The 11,517-nt window shown below is 53.3% G+C and overlaps 1 protein-coding gene across 1 annotated transcript in view; it reads left to right on the top strand.

The window, feature by feature from the left end:
• Nucleotides 1-3,522: 3,522 nt before the first annotated feature.
• CPT1A (carnitine palmitoyltransferase 1A) overlaps nt 3,523-11,517 on the top strand; it is a 57,448-nt gene continuing 49,453 nt past the window's right edge. Inside the window, exon 1 of the mRNA XM_020884047.2 lies at nt 3,523-3,630. The gene's annotated coding sequence lies outside the window, so the exon portion shown is untranslated. The remainder of the gene's footprint in view (nt 3,631-11,517) is intronic.

Here is an 11,517-nt window from a genome sequence, read left to right as displayed (position 1 = left end):
TTGCGTGTGTCAATAGCTTACTTTTTTCTGAGTAGTAATACACTGTATGGTGAAACCACGATTTATTCACCCATTCTGTTGCTGCTGGGCATCTGGGTTGTTTCTGGATCTTTGTCACCTGAAGCAAGTGTTCCATAAACCTTCTTGCATGTGTCTTTTTGAGGACGTGGGTTCTCATTTCTTTTTTGTTTTGCACATGCGGGAGCAGGGTTACTAGGTCATAAGCTGAGGCCATTCAATTAAGAATATGCTGTCTCTCTGAGTGCCTTTCACCAGCACATGGTCTAGCTGCCTTCCTTCTTTGCTTGCATCTGCATTACTTCATTTTGTCCTCACCAAACCCCAGTGATGCTGGCAAAGCAAACACTGTCACTACCCTGACGTGTAACTGTCACTGTTTACTCACTGCCTACAGGGTTCAAAGTTCAAGTTCAGAAGTGCAGAACCCAGTGATTACAAAATTATTCATTGGGAAATGGAAACTGAGTTCCAAAAAATCTCACACACTTTTGGATCAGAACCCATTGGAAGCTGCCAGCAAGAAATGTGGCTGGCAAGAGTGAGTGGGACTCAAGTGTGCTCGTGGCAGGCCAGGAAGGCCTTGCAAGCTTTGTATTACAATTGTTTCTCTATTTTAGGTTGGACAATGGCATTGCCGTTATGTTTTTATTAAAACAGCCTTTATCTTTTAGGGAATCTCCCTGGCAGTCCAGTGGTTAGGACCCTGCCCTCTCATTGCCGAGGGCATGGGTCCATCCCTGGTCTTGAACTAAGATCCCACAAGCCATGCGCCACCACCCAAAAAATTTAAAAATAAATAATCAAAGAATTTTTATCTTTTAGTGATTGGTACTCAAAACTTGTGGGGATGATGATAAGAGTTCTGGATTTGCTTTAAAGAAATCAGAAAAACAGAGGGACAATGTTTGAGTAATAATGAAAACATTACATGCATTTTTTAAAAAAGGGTTCCTTATAGCCACAACAGGCGGCTGCTACAGTGTGTTCGAATCAAACTGGGAAAGAATTTGGGAAAAACAGAGAAGGAGAAAGATTACTTTCTGAGGCAGACTCTAGGCTATTTTTGGCCCCGAGGAAACTCAGGGTCCAATCAGGCCGGAGCTCCCCAGGGACCTCGAGCCTCTGTTCTTTATTAATAGTCACTCCAGGGAACTGCAGTCCCCAGGGAGCTGCAGTCTGCGAGCAGAGCTGAGAAGGGAGTAAGGCCACCTCCACTCCCCGCGTGGGTGTGGGCTCTTTGAGGTCCCCGGAAAGAGTCCAGCCTCTGGGGCACAGGTGGGCGGGGAGGCGACTGCAGTCCCCGCCCCTGTCCCTCCTGGCCAGCAGGTGACACCAAGGCGGCTCGAAGGGAGGGCTGCACGGTCAAGGCCACGGAGCCCTGGAAACAGACCCGGCGCAGGGCCAAACCCCTGCCCCCCATGCCCCGAGGGGCGCGGGAGGGGGCAAAGAATGAGGAAGAAAGTGCCCTTGGGCTGGGGACCTGCAGACAGCTGGCGTTTGGAGGAAAGGGCATGTGAGGCAGGGCGGCAGTCTCACTTGCGAGGCGCAAACCTGGAAGACCCACAGGCAGGTAGACGTGTGCGAGGGACGCTGGAGAGACCAGGGCAGATGCGGTGCAGCCCAGCCTGCCACGTGCACCCTGGTCCAGCCCACCTGCCCTTTTGGGCCAGGAGATCTTCCAGGCTTCTCGGTCTGGGATCGCACACCAGCCAGACAGAAGCCGGCAGGGGAATAAAATCTTCAACTTCTAACTTCAAAGAAATGCAAACTGAAATAGGAGAGCTATCCCCCCTCCCACCTTCTTTAGGACTGAGGGTCAGCAGCGGTGAGCTCCCAGTGAGGCTGCCCCCCCAGGCACCGGTGGGAATGCACGCTTTCCCAGAGGAGCAGCTCAGCTCTGCAAGTGGCACCAAAATGTCACCAAGATGTCTCACGTGCCGGTCCTTTGACCTTGTCGATTCACGTCTAGTGATCTACAGGGAGATACAGTCGTTCAAAGAGGCACCCTGACTGCCCAAACAGCTTCATTTATGCCTGTGGAAATGAAAAGGGGGTGCCCAGGTGTCCATGTCAGTCACTCAGTAGTGTCTGACTCTTTGCGACCCCATGGACTGTAGCCCACCAGGCTCCTCTGTCCATGGGATTCTACGGGCAAGAATACTGGAGTGGGTTGCCATTCCCTTCTCCAAGGGATCTTCCCGACCCAGGGATTGAACCCCAGGTCTCCAACGCGGCAGGCAGATTCTTTACAGTCTAAGCCACTAGTACTAAACGTCCCTGGGCCGCGTTAGATACAGTGAAAGCCTCGGTTATCTCGGCGACCCGTCCACGACCTAAGCCACGTGAAAACAAAGGAGTGTTCTAAACAGCAGTTAACCTAGACTTCACTCAAAGCAGCCTGGAGAGTGTGCGCCCACAGTGCGCAGTAGTAGCGGCGGTGATGGGGGCAGGAACTAGAGAGGACTTTCATTTTCTCTTCTAAATCCATCTGCGGTGCCGACCGCATACTGCAGACCGAAAGACAGAGGCCAGCATGGATTTTTCACCGCCCAAAGAAGTGGTTGACCTTTAGGAAAGCCTGGTCTTTGTTCATTAAACGGGTTCTTTTACGGAGCATTGCTGTATGCGGGACCACGAGCTGGGGCCTGGGGAGCAGTTCCGGCAAAGACAGGGAAGGCGCGACTGACCCGCGGGAAGCGCGGACCCCACGATGTAGCTGCCCGGTGGCAGCTGCCCTCGGCCTAGACTTAGACCCTGAGACCGGCCAGTGCGAGCTCAGGACCCATACGGGTCACTTCGTCTCCACCTCCAGCCAGTTCTTTCCTGGTATCTACCATGCTTTCGGCATCTGAATAGTTTCATAAATCTTACCAAAGCCTCGCAGTGGAGGAATTTTTATCCCAGTTATATGAAGAGGAGGCTCAGAAAGCTCACTGGAATAAGCATTAAGGTTTCGGCGCCAGGAGTCACGCGGCCCAAAGACCTCTCAGCTCTCACTCCGGGTATAGGGTCCAATTTGAGGTGTGGGCTCTAGAATCAGACCCGGGCCCACAGTCGAATCCATCTTCTGAGTGTGATCTTAGTGGGCAGGTTAGTGATCCCTTCTCCAGCCCGGGCTAGGATCAGCTATTTATAGGAGTGCCCTGAGGATTATACGGGGCAATGCCTATAAAGGTCGAGCACGAGCTAGGCACTGCGCTGAGCGCGTTTATGGGCATGGCCCTAATGAGCTGACCCATTTTTCAGATGAGGAAACTGAGGTTCACAGGGCGAGAAATCTCCCCCTAGGCCCCAGGCTTGCAGAAGCGAGGTGGCGTGACCCACTCCCATCCCCGCAACCCCGTCAGCCTCAGTTTCCTCGCGGGCCCAGCTGTTCAGGGCGCCCCGCCCCTGCAGATGCCCCGCCCCGTCCAGGCCCCGCCTCCGGCCCGCCGAGCGCCGGGAGTCGCCGCCTGCCCGGCCGCAGCCCCGTGCGCCTCAGCCAATCGGCCTCGGCCGCCGCCGGGTGCATTCAGCCTCGCCCGCGGTCCTCCCGCCCCCGGCTCCCGCTCGCCGCTCGCTCACTCGGCCGTCGCTGTCGCTGCCGCTGCATCTCTGTCGACACACTCGGTAAGGCCGGGCTGAGTCCGCGCACAGCGGGGAGGGCGGGCGGGCGCCGAGCACTGGCTGCGGCGGGGCCCAGGGCCGGGGACGGACGGGGATGGCGGGGGCCCCGATCGAGGCGGGGCGCGGGGGAGGGGGGCCACTTCTTGGGCTGGGGCCGCAGAGGGACGCGGGGTTCGTGGAGAGCTCGAAACTGGAGCGAGGAGGAACTCCACATCCCCCGCAGTGGACCGGGTATAGGGGGTCCGCGCCAGGGTCGCGATGCAGGAGAACAGTCCGGTGCGGCTGCAGGTTAGGGATGCTCTCAGCCTTCGAACTTAGCAGGACGTCTCCGGCCGGGGGCCCTTAAGGTCACCGGCTCCCTTTCTCTTCCTATTTCACCCTCACTTCCAAGGAGTGGGTAGTTTGGGTCTGGGGGTCAGTCCGAGAGTCGGTCGGCCTGGGGACAGGTACCGTGCGGGAGCTGGCGGGGTGCTTGACTCTCCGGACTTGGCACGATGCCCCTGGCCGGGGGCCACCGGGACCGCCGCCTCCCTGTCCCCTCCTTGTACCCCACTCCCCTCGCCGAAGTGGTTTGGGTCTGGGGATCCGCACGCAGTAGGGCAGCGGGAGTGATGCTCAGCCCTCCGGACCTGGCAGGGGACTTGAGCAGGGCGCTGCGGATCCTTTCTCGATCTCGCCCCATCCCTCCCCCTCCTGGGGTGGATTGGGTCTGGGGTGCAGTCGCCGGATCGCGGGCCGGTCCCAAGCGGGAGCCAGAGGGACGCTAGGGACCGAGAAGGACGCCGCCGACCCCCCTCCAGGCGTCCGCCCCCGCAGTGCAGCCGTGAGGACACGCCCTTGGCGCTGGGACTCAGGCGCAGTCCGAGCGCCCTAGGTGCATGCGGAATGGGGCGCCGGGCCTGGGTCCCCGCTCGCGAGTGTCCTCCATCCCCGTGTGCGGCGCGCGGTCTAGGGCAGGTGGGCGCGGAGGCTGCCCAAGGTCGTGCCGGGGCAGGGAACTGACTTGCGGGGGGTGGGAGGGCGTGGGGGCCTCACGTGACCAGGCCCAGGCGAACTTGGCCTGCGAGCCCGGACGGCGTGGTCAGGGCGGTGGAGCATCCCGGGCTCTGTCAGCCCCTAACCCCAACTCCCTAGGCGAGCCGACAGCCAGTCCCTTTCGTTTTGTTTGGAAAGACCGTGGGTCAGCGTCTTTATTTTGTAAATCGGTGGTTAACTTTCATTAAAGCCAAAGAGAAGGATGATCATACTCTTCACTGCAAGAGTTAAAAATCTCGACTCTTCAGGTTAAATACAGAGCAAGCTTAATATTCCCAACTCGGAACTACTCTAGGTTCCTCTGCGTTCCATGTGATATTAAAATATTGAAGGGCAGATTTTAGTAGGAAACTGATAACTTGGTAAGCTACTTAGTAAAATGAAACTCAGTTTAACCTCTAGAAACGTGTGTTTCGTTTCACCTTTTGTTGTTACACCGTTTTCTCACGCAGGCGTCCGGTTTCTGGTCTTTCCAGATATTCAAGCATGTTTACTTCTAAGCCCCAAGCCAAATGAATAAAAATGGTCGAGCACACTGGTGGTTTTTTTTCCCCCCTTAATGCCAACAAGCATCAGCCCCCCCACCCTTCCAAATTATTTAAGGTGATACTGTTTATCGTGGAGGCAGGGGAGTGTTTAGCTGTGATAGGAACTGGAGGCTGCGTCCTTGCCTAGTTTGGGGTGGTTCTGCCTCTGCGGGCCCCAGGGATCCTTTTTGTATGTAAATGACCGGTTTCCTGCCGAAGATGTGAGGCGAGATCTGATCTTGAATGCTGAACTCCATGCGAAGAGCTGTGAGAATCGGGAAAAGGGCCACCTTGAGCCGTGCACATACTCTCTATCAGACTGGCAGAAACGGGGCGTCATGAACCGGCCCAAATAACCTTTAGAGTTTGTACTGAAAACAAGAGTTGAAGGGAATGCACCTGGCGTCGCTGCCGCCCTTAGTCCCTGGCCCGTGGTCACCGAGCGGTCAAGCCTGGGTGTCCGGGGAGTCCTGGGGCGAGGGCGCGGACTTACGCAACCCTGGCCCCGCGCGCCGGTTCACGGAAGCACCGTTAATTGTTCTCGGGCTTCGCGGTGAGCCCCTTCCGGAGGCGCCGGGCGCTCGCGGGGCGCGGTGCCGCCCTTCTGACATGGGTTGTCTTTGGGGACACCAGGCTCCTCACTGTCCCCAAGGCTGACCACGCAGGCCTTCCCACCCAAAGGCGCTTTTTGTCGCCTGCTGCCTCCGGGGTGACCGCGCTGGCGACGCGCGCCAGCTCGTTCCGGAAGGTCTCTGGGCCGGGCCGGTGGAACAGGATCTGCGCGCCGCGGACGCGCCAGGCCGGGGGCGGGGCTCGCCGTAACCTTTCCCCTACTTTTCTCAGCTGTCACGTGACGCCCGCGGGAGGGGCGGGGCGCGCCGACCGCAGTTGCTGGCGGCCGCGGCGAGGACGCCTTCCAAGCAAGCAATTAAAGTCGCAGCCTGGAGTCTGAAGGCGGTGGGAAGGTGGGAGGCGGAAACGCGCTCCCGCTCCGGGTCCCGGGCTGTTTCTGCACTTTGATCGGATGCATTTTTTCCTTTGTTGGAAAAAAGTGTTTAGTCACTCCGCATGGTTGTTGTTGGCAGACCCGACCGAGTGCTGCTGCCGCTGGAAGCCTGCACTTTGAATTCCGGAAAAAATTGCTGCTTTTAAGAATAAAATTTTTGTTCCAGCTGGTCTGTTTCAAGTGTGTTTCGGAGATTCTCTGTCTCCCGACTTCAACGAGGCCTCTGCTCGAGCCCCTTTTGAGCTTTTCCTGCGAGGACGTTTCTGTTTAAAAAAATAGATAATACAAGCCCACGATGCAAAACGTAGTGGGTACCAATGGGAATTCAGCACACAGCTGGCTGCCTCCTCGTGCCCCTCCCGAGAAGCCTCCCCTATTGTTTCTTTGACAACTGCAGAGATAGTCTAGGCGGTAGGGAGCATTTAAAAGAAAATCTGCTAGTTAACACAAATAAGGAATATTTTCTGCTTGTTGATTTCTGATTATTTTGCTGCCTTTTGTGAACTTCACCTTTTGTCCCAGGCAAATATTAGGTGGACTCTGCGTTTCCATCAGGCCCTGGACTGAGGCCAACTTGACCTCCTTGGATAAGGTGACTGGAATGCCCTTTACTTTTGTTTTTTTTTTTTTGCATGTGAGTTGCTTTTATGTCCAACAATGTTTCAGGAAGTTAATAATTGAAAGTAGTTGCGGTATAATAGGGTAATGGCCCCATGGAGGGGTGGGAAGCCGGGCAGCCAGGCTCAACTTCTGAGGGCTTATCAGCTGACCGTTGGACACCAAGTTCTCTAGGTAGAAAGGAAAGGAACTGTTCCTACTCTGGATGTGGTGGTTCACTCCCACGTCCCAGGAGGTCAGGATCCTCCACACTCACACACACACACACACACACACACACACACACACACACCTGAGTACGTGGCAGAGCTGGAATCTGAACCTCCATGTGTGTTCTCTGAAGCTTGTGCCCCCTCCTCTAACAGGCCGCCTCCCAGACCACTATGCAGGTTGAGGGCCTGGGTATTGGTGCTCCCCCACCTCTGGGCCCACTGGATGTGACACCAAATCAGCTGTGTGTGTTTCTGGGTTTCCATTTCCTCCTCTCTAAGGCGGTCCTTCCAATACCTGTCATCCTGTCTCAGGGGGCTTTATGAGGCTCCCTAAAGGACCAGATGTGAGAGTAGTTTCCAGGGTGTGAATCCCTTGGCTGTAGGCAGGCCTTATGGGTGCAGCTGCCTTCTGCAGTCCCCAGATGGGAACATGTGGTTTGACCAGTTCAATTGCCCTTTTGGGTGCAAAGGAGAAGTACACGGGTGGAAAATACAGGGCACCCCTCCCCCTGCCAGGGTTTTGGAAGGAACCACTCCCTGGTGAGGAGGAGAGCTTCTGCGAATTTTCTGGGGTGGATGCGTGCCCCACACAGCTGTCATCACTCAGGCCCTTGTGCTGATGTTGGCCAGTCTGGAGGGGGTCCTTCTGGGTGGGCATCCAGAGAAAAACACCTGAATAGGTAGCACAGTTAATTGGGGCCTGCCAAATTCTGTGTTTTCTTTTTTTCTTTTCTGTTGGCCACGCCTCATGGCTTGTTGCCGTTCGGTCGCTCAGTCGAGCCTGACTCTCTGGGACCCTGTGGACTGCAGCACGCCAGGCTTCCCTGTCCTTCTCTGTCTCCCTGAGTTTGCTCACACTCGTGTGCATTGAGTAAGTGATGCCATCCAAACATCTCATCCTCTGTCGTCCCCTTTTCCACCTGCCCTCAGTCTTTCCCAGCATCAGAGTCTTTTCCAGTGAGTGGGCTTTTCAAATCAGGTGGCCAAAGGATTGAAGTTTCAGTTTCAGCATCAGTCCTTCCAGTGAAGGACTCTAAGATATTATTCCAGTGCCTGCATGCGTGCTAAGTCACTTCAGTCATGCCTGACTCTGTGCGACCCTATGGACTGTAGCCTGCCAGGCTCCTCTGTCCGTGGGAATTCTCCAAACAAGAATACTGGAGTGGGTTACCATTTTCTACTCCAGGGGATATTCCTGACCCAGGGATCGAACCCGAGTCTTTCTCTTTTGTCTCCTGCATTCACAGGTGGGTTCTTTACCACTAGCACCACCTAACAGTTTCCAGACCAGGGATCCAACCTGTGCCCCCTGCAGTGGAAGCACAGAGTCTTAACCCCTGGGCCACCAGGGAGTCCCCAAGACATTCTGTATTTTCCTTATAAAGATATGGCCCTCGATTCTTTTTCTTGCGAAGATTTATCTGATTAATCATCACTTGTGGATATGGCACAGTATAAGGCTTACATTTGAATTTGCTTTATTTTCACAGCAGCTCTATAGGCAAAAGCTGTTGTTTATCAAGAGCCACAGAAAAAAGGATAATGATGCAGAATTCCTCTGTAACCTGCCTTGATTCAGCATCTTTACCCTGTAAATGTGAATGGTTTATTATGATATACTTCACTGTGAGAAATGAACCATGCGGCCAGTTTAAATAAAGCGGTTATTAAATAATGCGGTTATTCAGCGCTCAGTCATGAATTCAAGACGTAGCCCTTCATGAACGAAAACGCCTGCTCCTTTCCTGTGCGTGGAGCGCTCCCCAGAATTTGCAGGGAGGTTTTGCGTTCTGAGTCTCACGTTCTTTCTTAAGTAATTGTATGTATTCATTTATGGCTGTGCTGGGTCTTCGTTGCTGCCTGGGCTTTTCTCTCGTGGTTAGCGGGGGCTGCTCCCTAGCTGTTGGCGTGCAGGCTTCTTGCTGCGGCGGCATCCCTTGTCGCGGAGCGCAGACTTAATTGCTCCACGGCTTGTGGGATCTTCCCGCATCAGGGCTCGAACCCTTGTCTCCTGCACTGGCACGTGGATTCTTTACCTCTGAGCCATCTGAGAATCTCCCGAGTCCCATTCTTACCTCCATCAGATTAGGGAAAGAGTAATTTGTGTATGTTTGTGTACACACGTACTGAAAAAACACAAGAGCACAATTACAGCGAATCACGTCTGCAAGGGAACAAGGACGTGGCTCGTGACTGCACAGGGATCGGGGGCATGCACTCGGATGGAGAGGAGCCCTTTCATGCTGTCTTTCCATTACTGCTAATTTTTGCCCGCACCTAAACTCTCACTCTTATCATCAGCCAAATGGCTGAATACTAAATACTAGAGAGTAAGCAGGAATGGAAGAGTCGTGAACCCCCTAGGCTGGAGAAGCCGTCCTGAACCTTCGTGGTGCTTTCCTTCAAGTGCTCTGGGTCGCAGTGCTGAGGTCAGCCTGGAGACCGCCTTGGCCATCAAGCACAGCAGGAACACGCTTTCCCCAAGTTGGAGCCAGTCCTGGAGGGCAGAACCCTCCCAGGCACTGGTTACCAGAGAGCAGAAGAATATGTTATTGATGACAAAATAATTGCTCTGCTTTCAGCTAAAGATGATGCTACACATTCTCCACTTGCAGTAGCTTCTCTCAAGAGGGTTTCCAGGGACTTCCCTGGTGATCCGGTGGTTAAGAATCTGCCTTCCAGCGCAGGAGACACAGGTTTGACTCCTCTTTGGGGAACTTAGATCCCACATGCCAAAACTAAGACCCAGGGCAGCCATAAATGTTGTTTAGTCGAAAAGTCGCGTCTGACTGTTTGTGACCCCACAGACTGTAGCACATCAGACTTTTCTGTCCATGAGGTTTCCCAGCCAAGGTTGTTGGAGTCAGTTACCATTTCCTTTTCCAGGGTATCTTCCCAACCCAGGGGTTGAACCCATGTCTCCTGCACCAGCAGGCGAATTCTTTACCACTGAGCCACCAGGGAAGCCAGGGATAACTAAATTTTATTTTAATTTTTTTTTAAAAGGGGGTGGGATGTCCCTCAGCCTCCCCCTGGTGAGGGATACCGGCTCTGCCCCTGGAGACCCTGTCTGGTATGCATGCTGCGCTCAGCTATAGCTTCCTGGGGGTGACCTCTTCTCAAAGGAGTCCCAGCTCATTTGTTTGCTGCTGGATAAGATGGGTTTTAACAGAAGGCAGGGCCTGCTTCTTTGGGCTTGTAATTGTGCAATTCTAACAGGAAGACTGGAGCATGGGAATAACTTGAGAGTTGGCACCCGCCACATTTGCAGTTACTGTCCTTTCACTGCTGGTTGCAATCACCTCATTTTGGTTATGATAGAGTGACCTAATTTTTCTGTGTCATAACTTTAGAAATCTTAAGTGGAACTTTGTACGGAGTGCTTGCCACTTAACTTGGAGTTGGACCTGAGCCTGATTCCCAGCTTTGCTGTTTGCTGGCTGTGACCTTGGGCAAGTTTCTTGACATCCAAGACTTGGTCTTAGTAAATGAGATGGCATCAATAAATCCTAGGATTCTAGTGGGAGTTAAATGGGTTAATGCAGATAAAATATGCATCACATTGTCTGGTATATGCCAAATGCTTTGGTAGAAAGAATGTTTTGTATCTTCATTGTTAATAGCAAAAAATTAGTCTGTATGCCCTATTTATCTATCTCTCTACCCGCGAGCTACCTCTCTCCTTATCTGTTGATTTCAAGACTATATTGAAAGACTTCTTTGTTGTTCAGTTGCTAAGTCCTGTCCAACTTTTTGCAGTCCTATGGATTGCAGCACTCCAGGCCTCCCTGTCCATCACCAACTCCCGGAGCTTGCTCAAGCTCACATCCATTGAGTCAGTGATGCCAGCCAACCATCTCATCCTCTGTCACCCCGTTCTCCTCCTGCCCTCAATCTTTTCCAGCACTGGGTCTTTTCCAATGAGTCAGCTCTTTGCATCAGGTGGCCAAAGTATTGGAACTTCAGCATCTGTTAATTTCAAGACTGTGTTGAAAAACTTCTGACAACACATAATTTATTGTGTGTTGCCATTGCTATAAAGTTTTCTTGGACATCTGCTGTGACAAGGCCAGTTTTTATTGTTTGCTTTGTATTATAGGGGTGATTTTACATCTTTTTCCCCCAGGCCTTTTTGAAGTCTTGACCTGCACTTTGCATTGGATGACTTTTCACCTCCTTTCCTGCTGCCTGTTGCAGAACCACAGTGCGGGGGGGGGGGGGGGGGGGGGGGGGACTGGGCCCGGCTCTGAAGGAAGCCAGATACCCTTGCGGGAAATACAAAGTCTTATGAATGACTTCTTGATTACAAAACCAGTGTTAGGATTTGCAGGCCACTGGCTCCCGAGGTGAAAGGCTTTTGTTTGAAGGATTGGCTGCGGGGAAAGAGGCAAAGTGAACACATTTGGAAAACAAAGTACAGACCGATTCATAGGCGAAGAATCTTGGGGGCTGGCTTTGGGCAACACTGTTAAAATGAAGGTAATTTTACCAA

Source organism: Odocoileus virginianus, chromosome 28 (genome assembly GCF_023699985.2).
Source record: "Odocoileus virginianus isolate 20LAN1187 ecotype Illinois chromosome 28, Ovbor_1.2, whole genome shotgun sequence".
In the NCBI taxonomy this organism is placed as follows: domain Eukaryota; kingdom Metazoa; phylum Chordata; class Mammalia; order Artiodactyla; family Cervidae; genus Odocoileus; species Odocoileus virginianus.
Note: the sequence above shows the minus strand (reverse complement) of the source record. Positions and strands in the feature narration are given on the sequence as shown.